The sequence below is a fragment of the Bufo gargarizans genome, chromosome 4, assembly GCF_014858855.1.
Source record: "Bufo gargarizans isolate SCDJY-AF-19 chromosome 4, ASM1485885v1, whole genome shotgun sequence".
NCBI classification, from domain to species: domain Eukaryota; kingdom Metazoa; phylum Chordata; class Amphibia; order Anura; family Bufonidae; genus Bufo; species Bufo gargarizans.
The window spans coordinates 3,451,317-3,468,744 of NC_058083.1; the positions used below are offsets into that span (position 1 = coordinate 3,451,317).

The 17,428-nt window shown below is 51.9% G+C and overlaps 1 long non-coding RNA gene across 1 annotated transcript; it reads left to right on the forward strand.

Annotated features, from left to right (window-relative positions):
• The first annotated feature begins 960 nt into the window (after window positions 1-960).
• LOC122935774 lies at window positions 961-17,416 on the forward strand. Its single transcript, XR_006388826.1, has 3 exons — window positions 961-1,044; window positions 16,799-16,890; window positions 17,374-17,416. It is a non-coding gene; the product is annotated as an uncharacterized LOC122935774 (long non-coding RNA).
• Window positions 17,417-17,428: the final 12 nt, after the last annotated feature.

Here is a 17,428-nt window from a genome sequence, read left to right on the forward strand (position 1 = left end):
CACCGACTGCAGAGAGAGGAGCGGACCTCCACTAATGGCCGAGCTGTGAGAGCACAGAAGAACACTGCCCCCAACAGAGAGATGGAGGAGGAGACCACCGACTGCAGAGAGGAGCGGACCTCCACTAATGGCCGAGCTGTGAGAGCGGAGAAGAACACTGCCCCCAACAGAGAGATGGAGGAGGAGACCACCGACTGCAGAGAGGGGACCCCCAACGGACCCCAATCACAGGACATTACAGGAGAAGGTACAATAGGACAAGACTACAACTCCCATCATGTCCAGCCAGTTATTAAGTGATATCAGAGGACATTACAGGAGGAGGTAGAAGAGGAGAGAACTACAACTCCCAGTCTGCTATGTGATATTAGAGTAATTTCTGTTTGATTCAAAGCTCCGCCCCTTCAGGTCACATGACGTCTTTACAGCTTCTGCACCATCAATTATCAGCGCTACATAGCTCCCGCCCACAACTGTTGTGATCACATGACAGTGACGTCGCCGCAGGTCCTGTACCACCACCTGTCTGCACTGCTGATCTCCGCCCCTTCCTACTCCGGTCACATGACAGTGACGTCACCGCAGGTCCTGTTGCTCAGTGGTGTGTGTATGTTGTAGTGATTGTTTGTGGGCGGGGCCAGAAGGGAAGCTGCCCCCGGCCGCCGTGATAGAGGCTCCCCTCCCAGGTAACAGGAGCTGTGGACGGGTCTGGTCCGGATTCCTGGCGGCTCCGCCCACTCACGTGACTTGACGTTATCTCAGGTCATTGACTTTGCAAAGCTGAGCCTCCCCCTGCTCTGGTCACACGAAAGTGACGTCACCGCAGGTCCTGTAATACCACCTGTCTGCACTACTGAGCCCCGCCCCTTCCTGATCACATGAAGCTGACGTCACCCCAGGTCCTGTACCACTACTTGTCTGCACTGCTGAGCCCCGCCTCTTCCTGCTCTGGTCACATGACGATGACGTCACCGCAGGTCCTTCCGCTCTCTATTCCCATGGAGAAGCTGCCCCCGGCCGCCATGATGGAGGCTCCCCTCCCAGGTAACAGGACGGGTCCGGTCTCTCGGCCATGTTGGTTCCGGGCACATCTCAGGGAAGCCCCCCGGGTTATGCCTTGCACATATCAGTCCTCCCAGACTGCGGCAGACATGGCTCCCTGGGAGATGTGAGGGGGAGGCCGGGCGGCCATCATGGAGACAGAGCGCGGGGCCGGCAGACCTTAGAGGCTCCTGTGCGGCCCCGGCCTCCGTCCATGTCTGGAGCAGGTCAGCTGCGGCCTCCATCCAGGGGAGTAATGCGGCCTCTGTGGCCTCCTGGTCTGTCAGGGCGGTCACCACAGCCGGAGGGGCTGCTCTCCAATATGGCCGCCGCCCAGCCCCCCGGCATTGTATATAGGCTTCTCTACAGAGCTCAGGAGGGCGACATCAGGGTCTACACCAAACACAGCCCTGGAGTCGTATAGATGTCCACCTCCTTGTCCTCCTCCAGATTACACCCTGCAGGGATGGAGATGTCCTCACCCAGATTACACCCTGCAGGGATGGAGATGTCCTCACCCAGATCACACCCTGCAGGGATGGAGATGTCCTCCCCCAGATTACACCCTGCAGGGATGGAGATGTCCTCACCCAGATTACACCCTGCAGGGATGGAGATGTCCTCCCCCAGATTACACCCTGCAGGGATGGAGATGTCCTCACCCAGATTACATCCTGCAGGGATGGAGATGTCCTCCCCCAGATTACACCCTGCAGGGATGGAGATGTCCTCCCCCAGATTACACCCTGCAGGGATGGAGATGTCCTCCCCCAGATTACACCCTGCAGGGATGGAGATGTCCTCCCCCAGATTACACCCTGCAGGGATGGAGATGTCCTCCCCCAGATTACACCCTGCAGGGATGGAGATGTCCTCCCCCAGATTACACCCTGCAGCGATGTAGATGTCCTCACCCGGGTTACACCCTGCAGGGATGCAGATGTCCTCACCCGGGTTACACCCTGCAGGGATGTAGATGTCCTCACCCGGGTTACATCCTGCAGGGATGGAGATGTCCTCCCCCGGGTTACACCCTGCAGGGATGGAGATGTCCTCCCCCGGGTTACACCCTGCAGGGATGTAGATGTCCTCCCCCGGGTTACACCCTGCACGGATGTAGATGTCCTCCCCCGGGTTACACCCTGCAGGGATGTAGATGTCCTCCCCCGGGTTACACCCTGCAGGGATGTAGATGTCCTCCCCCGGATTACACCCTGCAGGGATGTAGATGTCCTCCCCCGGGTTACACCCTGCAGGGATGTAGATGTCCTCCCCCGGATTAAACCCTGCAGGGATGTAGATGTCCTCCCCCGGATTACACCCTGCAGGGATGTAGATGTCCTCCCCCGGATTATACCCTGCAGGGATGTAGATGTCCTCACACAGATTACACCCAGCAGGGATGTAGATGTCCTCACCCAGATTACACCCTGCAGGGATGTAGATGTCCTCACCCAGATTACACCCTGCAGGGATGTAGATGTCCTCACCCAGATTACACCCTGCAGGGATGTAGATGTCCTCACCCAGATTACACCCTGCAGGGATGTAGATGTCCTCACCCAGATTACACCCTGCAGGGATGTAGATGTCCTCACCCAGATTACACCCTGCAGGGATGTAGATGTCCTCACCCAGATTACACCCTCAGTAGATGTCCTCAGTAGATGTCCACCTCCTTGTCCTCGCCCAGATTACACGCTGCAGTGATGTAGATGTCCTCTCCCAGATTTCATGCTGCAGTGATGTAGATGTCCTCACCCAGATTACATCCTGCAGGGATGTTGATGTCCTCACCCAGATTGCACCCTGCAATGATGTAATGTCCTCACCCAGATTGCACCCTGCAATGATGTAGATGTCCTCACCCAGATTGCACCCTGCAGGGATGGAGATGTCCTCACCCAGATTACACCCTGCAGTGATGTAGACGTCCTCACCCAGAATACATCCTGCACTGATGTAGATGTCCTCACCTAGATTACACCCTGCAGGGATGTAGATGTCCTCACCCAGATTACACCCTGCAGGGATGTAGATGTCCTCCCCCGGGTTACACCCTGCAGGGATGTAGATGTCCTCCCCCGGATTACACCCTGCAGGGATGTAGATGTCCTCCCCCGGGTTACACCCTGCAGGGATGTAGATGTCCTCACCCAGATTACACCCTGCAGGGATGTAGATGTCCTCCCCCGGATTACACCCTGCAGGGATGTAGATGTCCTCCCCCGGGTTACACCCTGCAGGGATGTAGATGTCCTCCCCCGGGTTACACCCTGCAGGGATGTAGATGTCCTCACCCAGATTACACCCTGCAGGGATGTAGATGTCCTCCCCCGGATTACACCCTGCAGGGATGTAGATGTCCTCCTTCGGATTATACCCTGCAGGGATGTAGATGTCCTCACACAGATTACACCCAGCAGGGATGTAGATGTCCTCACCCAGATTACACCCTGCAGGGATGTAGATGTCCTCACCCAGATTACACCCTGCAGGGATGTAGATGTCCTCACCCAGATTACACCCTGCAGGGATGTAGATGTCCTCACCCAGATTACACCCTGCAGGGATGTAGATGTCCTCACCCAGATTACACCCTGCAGGGATGTAGATGTCCTCACCCAGATTACACCCTGCAGGGATGTAGATGTCCTCACCCAGATTACACCCTGCAGGGATGTAGATGTCCTCACCCAGATTACACCCTCAGTAGATGTCCTCAGTAGATGTCCACCTCCTTGTCCTCGCCCAGATTACACGCTGCAGTGATGTAGATGTCCTCTCCCAGATTTCATGCTGCAGTGATGTAGATGTCCTCACCCAGATTACATCCTGCAGGGATGTTGATGTCCTCACCCAGATTGCACCCTGCAATGATGTAGATATCCTCACCCAGATTGCACCCTGCAATGATGTAGATGTCCTCACCCAGATTGCACCCTGCAGTGATGTAGATGTCCTCACCCAGATTACACCCTGCAGGGATGGAGATGTCCTCACCCAGATTACACCCTGCAGGGATGGAGATGTCCTCACCCAGATTACACCCTGCAGTGATGTAGACGTCCTCACCCAGAATACATCCTGCACTGATGTAGATGTCCTCACCTAGATTACACCCTGCAGGGATGTAGATGTCCTCACCCAGATTACACCCTGCAGGGATGTAGATGTCCTCACCCAGATTACACCCTGCAGGGATGTAGATGTCCTCACCCAGATTGCACCCTGCAGTGATGTAGATGTACTAACCCAGATTGCACCCTGCAGGGATGGAGATGTCCTCTCCCAGATTACACCCTGCAGCGATGTAGATACACCTGATACAAGTTCAGGGAAAGATTCTTCAAGGTGCAGGGAGAGGACAGGGAGGGATCATTCCGCAGCGTTTCTGTAGAACAGGGTTCAGTCGGGGAGGTCACAGCCTGGGGAACAGGCACAATCCTATTACACCTTGCTGCACGGACTGCGGCGCCAGATTGCAGTTATTCTGCCGCTTTCCGGTTTGCGCTGTATGATACAGCAGTAATTTGCCTGTGATCGGGGTGCAGGCGCTGTGATACCGCCACATTAGGGACTATACCTACCTCCTATTGGCCGTCCTGCGGGGATTTTACATTATTTTACTTTTCTGGGGTTTATTAATAGAGGGGAAAAAGAAAGTATATGTGATAATTGCCGTTCAGCGGTGAAGTTACGTTGTACTACAGCCATTTACCGGGTGTATTAACCCTTTCGGTACTGGGCCACGTTTTACCTTAAAGAGGACCTTTCATGGGTCCAGACATTATGAAATAAGTAGCGGGTTATGTAGGGCATAGAGCAGGGATCTACGAGGGCTTCTGGGCGCCGCTCCGTTCACCCGCTGTGCCCCCCTGCAGCACTCCTGGTATGCTAATGAGTACCATCGGAACAGGAGGAGGGGACGGCAGGGTTTCTCATTGGGCGTCTCCTTCTCCCTGGCTGTGACGCTCTGCGCTGTGATTGGACCCCGGCACACAGCGCTCCGGTGTGAGCGCGAGCTGGAAACTTTACACTTGAGCCGCGCTACCGGCCGGGGCGAGGTGATAAAACATGGATAGGGCTTCTCTCCTCATCAGACATGTGCAAGCGCCAAGGGAGGACAGAGACGTCCAGGACAGGGAAATACATATACACGGTCTCGGACAGCACTGCCCGCGCACATTGCTTTTCTCCGTTTATTTTGTCCGTTGTGTTTCCGTTCCGTACTTCTGCTAAAAATCTCCGTTTGGTTTCCGTCTGCGATCCGTGTTTTGTGGATCGGAAACAGGAACTTATTATTCATATTTGGACACCAAACGCATGCGCAAAATAGTCTGGGCCTAGCATTTCTACAGTATGGATCCGAAAAATACGGCAGACGTAAGTGTCTTCTATATGCATTCCGTATTTTTTGCGGACGCATTGACTTGGAGACACGGAACGTTATTGGCGGACAATAATAGGACAAGTTCTATCTTTTAGCGGAACGGAAAGGGAATAACGGAAATAAAATGCGTTTGTGTGCATGAGGCCTAAGACAGATAGTGATACCTCATAAAATAGTTATCAGTCGCCGTTCCCCGGATTCAAAATAAATCCCAGCAGGCGGATCGATTTTCCTTCAATGCTTTATTGATCCATACACAGGACGCGGAAGGCTGGGCGGCCGAAACGCGTCCTGTGTATGGAACAATAAAGCTTTGAAGAAAAATGTATCCGGCTGCTGGGATTTATGTTGATTTCATAGTGGGAGCGACTTCACAAGGCGGTGAGCGGTCTGCCTTCTCCATCGAGTCGCTCCCCGGACGTCTGCTTCATGTTTGGATCATTGTGTAAACGTCATTTTATTTTTTAGGACGTTAGAAGTTTAGAAGCAATTTTTCACATTTTCTACAAAATTTCCCAAACTATTTTCTCAAGCTCCAGTTCAGTTACAAAGTGATTTTGAGGCGCTAACGTAAACACAAACGCAGTTAACCACAAGAATTTAAGGGAAATGGATGTGAAATTGTAAAAAATCACTTTTTTGGTAGATTTTTTTTATGTTAATACATTTTGTTCTTGCAACACAGCAAGGGTTAACAGCAAAGTAAACCTCAATATACATTACTCTGATTCTGCAGTTTATCCCCCGTATGTGGCGGTAACCTGCTCTATGGGCCCGTGGCCGTGGTCTGAAGGGAAGGAGCGCCGTATGGGTTTGGAGGCAGATTTCGCTAGAATAGACCCTGACGTTCCCTACAGGGGAAACCACCACCAAGTGACCCCATTTAGTAAATTACACCCCTAAGGCTATTTTCACACTTGCGTTTGGGGTTCCGCTTGTGAGATCCGTTTGAGGGCTCTCAGAACCGGATCCGTTCATCCCCAATGCATTCTGAATGGATAAGGATCCGCTCAGAATCCCATCAGTTTGGTTCTGTTCCGTCTCCATTCTGCTCTGGAGGCGCAGCTTTTTGGTGTCCGTCTGGCCGTGCGGAGCCAAACGGATCCGTCCTGAATTACAATGCAAGTCAATGGGGACGGATCCGTTTGACGTTGACACAATATGGTGCAATTGCAAACAGATCCGTCTGACTAACAATTTGACCTAGAGATTTTTTTTTACATAGAATGCAGACGGATCCGCACATAACGCAAGTGTGAAAGTAGCCTTAAAGGGGGTGTCCGAGATATTTTTTTGTTCTATGTTTCTAACTAGGCAAATGTAACAGCTTTCCAATTCACTCCCTTTATCTCCAGTGGCCGGTTTCTCAGATTTCACTGAGGGTCACATGACCTGTGATGTCAGCTTCTCTCCCTGCTCTGATAATGTTCGTGCACAAGCCCGAGAGATCTGTACACGAGACTTCACTGTGCTGGCCACGCCCCCCTGCACTGCCGGCTGCTGCTTATTGCGCTCTCCCAGGATTGTTAACCCCTTCAGCTGCACAGACGCAAGTGTTTACTGTGTAGCTGCAGGCAGTGAGGAGACAAATGCTGGGCACAGGAGCTGATAGAGAAGTTCTGCAGAGCATTGCAGGTAGGGGGAGATCCTGTGTGTATAGGCAGTGTCATTGTACAGCTGGGACTTGTAGTCCTACACATACAATATGCTGCTGAGTCTCCCCGCCGGCAGACGTCACTCAGGGCAGTACTTGTATTCACTCCCTTAGCAGAGCAGGGGGAGCGGCACAGATGGTTTTTATTGCATGTAAACAAAGGGCCAGAAAAGAACCAGGAAATGAGGAAATATAGATTTTTTTTGCATAAAACTTGCTTCGCTCAGTTATATATTTGATTGGTACCATTTTAGGTTACATAAGACTTTTTGATCACTTGGTATTAAACTTTTTGTGAGGCAGGGTGACCAGAAAATGGCTTTTTTGACACAGTTTTTATTTTAATTTTTTTTACGGCGTTCACCTGACGGGGTGGGTCATGTGATAGCCGGTCGATACGGACGCGGCAACAACTAATGTGTCTACTTATTCTTTTTGCAACACACGCAGCATCACCATAAAGTGACCCGGGAGAAATGGCCGGATGCATGCTCACTTGCTTGCGTAGTGACAGCTGAATTGTCACCATTCGGCAGAGGATGACTTCTGGCTCTCCACCGTGTTAGACCCTCGCTACTGGTTGAAATTGGGGGCCTTTTTTACAGCCGCTGAGAGGGAGGACAATTTGAACTACTATAGAGACATCCTATGTAGTCAGTTGGCTGCTGCCTATCTGCGCCGTCGCCCATCCTCATACAGGTCTCCCCTGAGGGTCCTGCTGCGTTTATGTTCCACTGCCATGGCAGCTGGGGGGGAGGGGGTATCAGGAGAGGCACTAGATCCATCAGCAGCAACTTAAGTGTAGATTCGCTGATGAGCATTTTTTTTACCCGCCTACTGAAGAAACTACTCACCAGCAGCAGCAGGTAGACATAGAGCAGAACCTGAACCAGCAGGTGGTGGCATACTTGGACAGCACCCTACTACCCCTCACCGAAAATCCCCTGAACTACTGAGCAGCCAAACTCGATTTGTGGCCACAACTGGTCAAGCTTGCCCTGGTCAAGCTCTCCTGCCCGGCCAGCAGTGTGGCATCAGAGCGAGTGTTTAGTGCAGTGGGGGCCATAGTTACCCCAAGGAGAACTCGCCTGTCCACCCAAAATGTGGAGAGACTGACCTTTGTGAAGATGAATCAGGCGTGGATCAGCCAGGATTTTTAAACACCAGTGCCTGATGCATCAGACTAGATCATCCATGGTGCCACACCAACACTTTGATAGGAGACCTGTTTCTTCTAGCTACCTTCTTCAACTACTATTCTGATGCTGCCACCAGCCTGATGCCACATCTGCTGCCAGGTGCTCCTACTGCCAGCCACCATCTTCAGCTGGTATTGCCCCCCCCCCTCCCCACTATGTCACTGGGCCACTCTGTGGTCTCCTCATGCTGCTGCCACCTTACTACTCTGTAGGGCTGCAACGATTAATCGATGTAATCGATTATATTCGATAACTGGATTCGTTGTCGACGAATCCAGTTATCGAATAATCGCCGATTCGTTGCTATTCGGGCGGGCGGTCGCTGCATCTTTATTTTACCTTTTTACAATGACGCTCCTGTAACAGCCAGGCAGAGCGGACGGCGGCGTAACGTCACTCACTCACGTGACGCGCCTGCTCCGCCTCCTTCATTCATGAGGTGGGCGGAGCAGGTGCGTCACGTGAGTGAGTGACGTTGCGCCGCCGTCCGCTCTGCCTGGCTGTTACAGGAGCGTCATTGTAAAAAGGTAAAATAAAGATGCAGTGATTAGTCCGACTTATAAGCATCGGGGCCGGGGCTGTTATGGGGAGGGGGGAGGATCTGTCTATGGCACTGCTATGGGGAGGGGGGTCTGTGTATAGCACTGCTATGGGGAGGGGGAGTCTGTGTATAGCACTGCTATGGGGAGGGGGGTCTGTGTATAGCACTGCTATGGGGAGGGGGGAGGATCTGTCTATGGCACTGCTATGGGGAGGGGGGTCTGTGTATAGCACTGCTATGGGGAGGGGGATGTGTGCACTGTTATGGGGAAAGGGATCTGTGCACTGTTATGCCCATAACAGTGCACATATCCCCCTCTCCATAACAGCACCACCCACAGATCCCCCTCTCCATAACTGCGCCGCCCACAGATCCCCCTCTCCATAACTGCGCCGCCCATAGATCCCCCTCTCCATAACTGCGCCGCCCACAGATCCCCCTCTCCATAACTGCGCCGCCCACAGATCCCCCTCTCCATAACTGCGCCGCCCACAGATCCCCCTCTCCATAACTGTGCCGCCCACAGATCCCCCTCTCCATAACTGCGCCGCCCACAGATCCCCCTCTCCATAACTGCGCCACCCACAGATCACCCTCTCCATAACTGCGCCGCCCACAGATCCCCCATAAGTGTCGCCCACATATCCCCCTCTCCATAACTGCGCCGCCCACAGATCCCCCTCTCCATAACTGCGCCGCCCACAGATCCCCCTCTCCATAACTGTGCCGCCCACAGATCCCCCTCTCCATAACTGCGCCGCCCACAGATCCCCCTCTCCATAACTGCGCCACCCACAGATCACCCTCTCCATAACTGCGCCGCCCACAGATCCCCCATAAGTGTCGCCCACATATCCCCCTCTCCATAACTGCGCCGCCCACAGATCCCCCTCTCCATAACTGCGCCACCCACAGATCACCCTCTCCATAACTGCGCCGCCCACAGATCCCCCATAAGTGTCGCCCACAGATCCCCCATAAGTGTCGCCCACAGATCCCCCATAAGTGTCGCCCACAGATCCCCCATAATAGTGTCGCCCACAGATCCCCCATAATAGTGTCGCCCACAGATCCCCCATAATAGTGTCGCCCACAGATCCCCCATAATAGTGTCGCCCACAGATCCCCCATAATAGTGTCGCCCACAGATCCCCCATAATAGTGTCGCCCACAGATCCCCCATAATAGTGTCGCCCACAGATCCCCCATAATAGTGTCGCCCACAATTTGTTTTAATATGGCCTTTGAACATAATTTTTCAAGTAAGATCATATAAACCTCTGTTTTGTAATTTTGTCATTTTTCCCGATTAATCGATTAATCGAAGAAATTAATCGGCAACTAATCGATTATTCAAATAATCGTTAGCTGCAGCCCTACTACTCTGTGTTCTCCTCATGCTGCTGCCACCTCACCACTATGTCATAAGGTCACTCTGTGGACTTCTCCTGCGGTTCCCACCCTCCCCACTTCATGACTGGGCCACTATTTTGCCTTTCGGCCTGGCTGACATCATCATTTATTTGACCTTTCTTCAGATCTGTCAGAAGGAAGGAAAAATGAGACGGACAACGGATCCTGTCTGTGTAGCAGCTGTGAGGCCGGTATGGTCCCATCAGAATTGGCTTTTGATTTGGTAGCCAAAAGCAGGAGTGGGTGCAACACACAGAAGACATGGAAATATTCCATTCACGAGTCATCTCTGTTTTGGATCCACTCCTGTTTTTTTTGGCCTTACCAATACTGATGGATTACTGACCAAATGCTGACCGAGTGAGGGCAGATGCTCCACAGACAGGATCCGTTTTTTGGGGGTTATTGTTCTGACGGATCAGAGGAAGGGCAAAATAATCAGTGACGTCACCACACACTGCTGACCCCCTCTCCACTCTGTCGGGGGCTCTACTTGTATAAGGGGTTAATAGAACAGGTTCTGTAGACATCTATGTGGAATCGGCTGACGGCGGTGTAAAAGGAGTGCGCTTCTTCTTGGCGCCAACATCGTCCTGTAAGGCTGAGGTCACACTGGAGTTATTTGCTCAGTTTTGGCCCCGTGACTGCCCCAATAAGTGCAGTGTGCAGTGATTGTAAGAGCGACGCCTGTCACCTGCATGTCATACGGACTACAGTATTATTACCCTACTACCACAGCAGACTCCCTATGTGTGTTACTGCAAGGCACAGTGCTCTACACCGCTATACAGGCACAGTGCTCTACACCGCTATACAGGCACAGTGTTCTACACCGCTATACAGGCACAGTGTTCTACACCCCTGTACAGGCACAGTGTTCTACACCGCTATACAGGCACAGTGTTCTACACCGCTATACAGGCACAGTGTTCTACACCGCTATACAGGCACAGTGTTCTACACCGCTATACAGGCACAGTGTTCTACACCGCTATACAGGCACAGTGTTCTACACGCTATACAGGCACAGTGTTCTACACCGCTATACAGGCACAGTGCTCTACACCGCTATACAGGCACAGTGCTCTACACCGCTATACAGGCACAGTGTTCTACACCCTATACAGGCACAGTGTTCTACACCGCTATACAGGCACAGTGTTCTACACCGCTATACAGGCACAGTGTTCTACACCGCTATACAGGCACAGTGTTCTACACCGCTATACAGGCACAGTGTTCTACACCGCTATACAGGCACAGTGTTCTACACCGCTATACAGGCACAGTGTTCTACACCGCTATACAGGCACAGTGTTCTACACCACTATACAGGCACAGTGTTCTACACCGCTATACAGGCACAGTGTTCTACACCGCTATACAGGCACAGTGTTCTACACCGCTATACAGGCACAGTGTTCTACACCGCTATACAGGCACAGTGTTCTACACGCTATACAGGCACAGTGTTCTACACGTATACAGGCACAGTGTTCACACCGCTATACAGGCACAGTGTTCTACACCGCTATACAGGCACAGTGTTCTACACCGCTATACAGGCACAGTGTTCTACACCGCTATACAGGCACAGTGTTCTACACCGCTATACAGGCACAGTGTTCTACACCGCTATACAGGCACAGTGTTCTACACCGCTACAGGCACATATACAGGCACAGTGTTCTACACCGCTATACAGGCACAGTGTTCTACACCGCTATACAGGCACAGTGTCTACACCGCTATACAGGCACAGTGTTCTACACGCTATACAGGCACAGTGTTCTACACCGCTATACAGGCACAGTGTTCTACACCGCTATACAGGCACAGTGTTCTACACCGCTATACAGGCACAGTGTTCTACACCGCTATACAGGCACAGTGTTCTACACCGCTATACAGGCACAGTGTTCTACACCGCTATACAGGCACAGTGTTCTACACCGCTATACAGGCACAGTGTTCTACACCGCTATACAGGCACAGTGTTCTACCCGCTATACAGGCACAGTGTTCTACACCGCTATACAGGCACAGTGTTCTACACCGCTATACAGGCACAGTGTTCTACACCGCTATACAGGCACAGTGTTCTACACCGCTATACAGGCACAGTGTTCTACACCGCTATACAGGCACAGTGTTCTACACCGCTATACAGGCACAGTGTTCTACACCGCTATACAGGCACAGTGTTCTACACCGCTATACAGGCACAGTGTTCTACACCGCTATACAGGCACAGTGTTCTACACCGCTATACAGGCACAGTGTTCTACACGCTATACAGGCACAGTGTTCTACACCGCTATACAGGCACAGTGTTCTACACCGCTATACAGGCACAGTGTTCTACACCGCTATACAGGCACAGTGTTCTACACCGCTATACAGGCACAGTGTTCTACACCGCTATACAGGCACAGTGTTCTACACCGCTATACAGGCACAGTGTTCTACACCGCTATACAGGCACAGTGTTCTACACCGCTATACAGGCACAGTGTTCTACACCGCTATACAGGCACAGTGTTCTACACCCTATACAGGCACAGTGTTCTACACCGCTATACAGGCACAGTGTACAGGCACAGTGTTCTACACCGCTATACAGGCACAGTGTTCCTACACCGCTATACAGGCACAGTGCTCTACACCGCTATACAGGCACAGTGTTCTACACCGCTATACAGGCACAGTGTTCTACAACGCTATACAGGCACAGTGTTCTACACCGCTATACAGGCACAGTGTTCTACACCGCTATACAGGCACAGTGTTCTACACCGCTATACAGGCACAGTGCTTCTACACCGCTATACAGGCACAGTGTTCTACACCGCTATACAGGCACAGTGTTCTACACCGCTATACAGGCACAGTGCCTCTACACCGCTATACAGGCACAGTGTTCTACACCGCTATACAGGCACAGTGTTCTACACCGCTATACAGGCACAGTGTTCTACACCGCTATACAGGCACAGTGTTCTACACCGCTATACAGGCACAGTGTTCTACACGCTATACAGGCACAGTGTTCACACCGCTATACAGGCACAGTGTTCTACACCGCTATACAGGCACAGTGTTCTACACCGCTATACAGGCACAGTGTACAGGCACAGTGTTCTACACCGCTTATAACCTAGGCACAGTGTTCTACACCGCTATACAGGCACAGTGCTTCTACACCGCTATACAGGCACAGTGTTCTACACCGCTATACAGGCACAGTGTTCTACACCGCTATACAGGCACAGTGTTCTACACCGCTATACAGGCACAGTGTTCTACACCGCTATACAGGCACAGTGTTCTACACCGCTATACAGGCACAGTGTTCTACACCGCTATACAGGCACAGTGTTCTACACCGCTATACAGGCACAGTGTTCTACACCGCTATACAGGCACAGTGTTCTACACCGCTATACAGGCACAGTGTTACACCGCTATACAGGCACAGTGTTCTACACCGCTATACAGGCACAGTGTTCTACACCGCTATACAGGCACAGTGTTCTACACGCTATACAGGCACAGTGTTCTACACCGCTATACAGGCACAGTGTCTACACCGCTATACAGGCACAGTGTTCTACACCCTATACAGGCACAGTGTTCTACACCGCTATACAGGCACAGTGTTCTACACCCTATACAGGCACAGTGTCTACACCGCTATACAGGCACAGTGTTCTACACCGCTATACAGGCACAGTGTTCTACACCGTATACAGGCACAGTGTTCTACACCCTATACAGGCACAGTGTCTACACTATACAGGCACAGTGTTCTACACCGCTATACAGGCACAGTGTTCTACACCCTATACAGGCACAGTGTTCTACACCGCTATACAGGCACAGTGTTCTACACCCGTATACAGGCACAGTGTTCTACACCTATACAGGCACAGTGTTCTACACCGCTATACAGGCACAGTGCTCTACACCGCTATACAGGCACAGTGCTCTACACCTAACAGGCACAGTGTTCTACACCGCTATACAGGCACAGTGTTCTACACCGCTATACAGGCACAGTGTTCTACACCGCTATACAGGCACAGTGTTCTACACCGCTATACAGGCACAGTGTCTACACCGCTATACAGGCACAGTGTTCTACACCGATACAGGCACAGTGTTCTACACCGCTATACAGGCACAGTGTTCTACACCGCTATACAGGCACAGTGTTCTACACCGCTATACAGGCACAGTGTTCTACACCGCTATACAGGCACAGTGTTCTACACGCTATACAGGCACAGTTCTACACCGCTATACAGGCACAGTGTTCTACACGCTATACAGGCACAGTTCTACACCGCTATACAGGCACAGTGTTCTACACCGCTATACAGGCACAGTGTTCTACACGCTATACAGGCACAGTGCTCTACACCGCTATACAGGCACAGTGCTCTACACGCTATACAGGCACAGTGTTCTACACCGCTATACAGGCACAGTGTCTACACCGCTATACAGGCACAGTGTCTACACCGCTATACAGGCACAGTGTTCTACACCGCTATACAGGCACAGTGCTCTACACCGCTATACAGGCACAGTGCTCTAATCAAATTATTGAGGGGGGGGGGGAATCTGTGGATGGCACCGTTTAGGGGAGGGGGGGGGGAATCTGTGAATGGCACCGTTTAGGGAGGGGGGGGGGATCTGTGAATGGCACCGTTTTAGGGGAGGGGGAATCTGTGAATGGCACCGTTTAGGGGAGGGGGAATCTGTGGATGGCACCGTTTAGGGGAGGGGGATCTGTGGATGGCACCGTTTAGGGGAGGGGGATCTGTGGATGGCACCGTTTAGGGGAGGGGGATCTGTGGATGGCACCGTTTAGGGGAGGGGGATCCGTGGATGGCACCGTTTAGGGGAGGGGGATCCGTGGATGGCACCGTTTAGGGGAGGGGGGGATCTGTGGCTGGCACCGTTTAGGGGAGGGGACTCAAAGCACAAAGCACAGGGCAGCAGGGAGAGTGTAAAGTCCTATTCACCCTAATAGAGCTCTATTAGGGTGAATATGACAAGGGTTCTAGCCCTTAAGGAGGCTAATAGTTAATAAATAAAAAGTAAAAAAAAAAAAAAAAAAGTTTAAACACGCCCCCCCCAAATATAGAAAACTATATATCGCATATCGCACATGCTTAAAATTATATCGCAATATAGATTTTAGGCCATATCGCCCACCCCTAGATACAATGTCTCCAGGTGTGTTTTATATGTCGATACGGGGGTCTCCTGCCCCAATACTATACCAGTATGGACTGGACTTCCCCAGCATGGACTGGACTTCCCCAGCATGGACTGGACTTCCCCAGCATGGACTGGACATCCCCAGCATGGACTGGACTTCCCCAGCATGGACTGGACATCCCCAGCATGGACTGGACATCCCCAGCATGGACTGGACATCCCCAGCATGGACTGGACATCCCCAGCATGGACTGGACTTCCCCAGCATGGACTGGACATCCCCAGCATGGACTGGACTTCCCCAGCATGGACTGGTCTTCCCCAGCATGGACTGGACATCCCCAGCATGGACTGGACTTCCCCAGCATGGACTGGTCTTCCCCAGTATGAACTATCCTATGGACACCGTTTATGAACGCTAAATGACTCTACAGTAAAAGAGATGACAGAGGGATGTGCGAGACGTACGGGAAATGCAGAAGTCATCTTGATCAGGGATGTCAGTCCTGATATCGGGGTGCTCTCGTCCATCTATGGTGGTTTCAGCCCTGATATGAGGTGGTGCTCTTGTTCCTCTATGGGGGTTCTGCTCTGATATTGGGGGCACTCTCCTTCCTCTAAGGGGGTTGAGCCCTAATATCGGGGGTGGGTGCGCTCTCGTCCCTCTATGGGTGTCCAGGCCTGATATTGGGGGGAGCGGTGCTCTTGTCCCTTTATGGTGGTTCAGACCTGATAATTCGGAGGGGGTGCTTTTGTAAATCTGTGGAGGTTCTGCCCGGATATCAGGGTGCGCGATCGTTCCTCTATGGTGGTGATACTTTGGCAGGATTTTTCGGTCTCTTTTCTATTACTATGGGAGTTCAAGCCTGATATCGGTGGGGGCGCTCTGATCACTCTAAAAGGGTTCAGCCCTGATATCGGAGGGAGCTCTCTTCCCTTTATAGGGGTTCAGTCCTGATTATCGGGGGGCGCTCTCGTCCCTCTATGGGGGTCACACTTTCTGAGGATTTTTCTTTTCCATTAGAAGCAGAAAACTGAAGGGTCAGAAATTCTCCTGGAAACTATAAAATGTCCTGTGAATCTGCGGCTCATAAACTGCTGCCGGCTGCCCATAGACTTCCAGGCTGCTGACTGACACACCCCAGTCATCCGGACACTCAGAGGGCAGCGGGGTGAACTCCACCCTAATCCACCCGCAGGTTCCTGCTCTCCTCTGCCGCATTTCAGGATCCACAAGAGGATTTACAGAGATGGCGGCTGACAGCAGAGTTCCTGCTCCTGTTTGTGGCGCTCAGTATTGTATTCAGTCTGTGTGTTATCTCCTATAGGTTCTGACTCCAGGAGAAGTCCCCCCGAGAGATGTCCCCGTCCTCTGTATTCCCAGGACTGTCCAGAGGAGAAGCTCCCAGAGAACCATCAGGTAGAGATGGAGATGAAGTCTCCCCAGAATCTGACCAGAAAGGGACTGAACCAAAGATCATTTTACATTTCTCTTCTTCAGGATGAAAATCTGATGGATATTAAGGCTGAGGTTAAAGATGAAGCAGAAGAGGAGACGGATTTATGGGGCGATCAGCAGGGTAAGGAGGGGGCTGTCATGGGTCATCTGGATACTACTCCCATCATCTCATCATTACATGTAATAATCTCTCCTGTCCCTGTGTGTTTCCTACAGATGGACTCATAGAAGGAAATCCCCCCGAGAGATGTCCCCGTCCTCTGTATTCCCAGGACTGTCCAGAGGAGAAGCTCCCAGAGAACCATCAGGTAGATGGAGCTGAGCCCTATACACATCTATACAGGGGTGTCCTGCAGTCATAGAGGGGTCATAGATGGTGGGGGTCTCTTATGTGGATCTGTTAGATTTCCCACCTGTCTGCTGTATTGTCCTGAATTGTTACAGATGACAAATCAGGGGGAAGATGTGACTGATATTAAAGTGGAGGATGGAGAAGAGT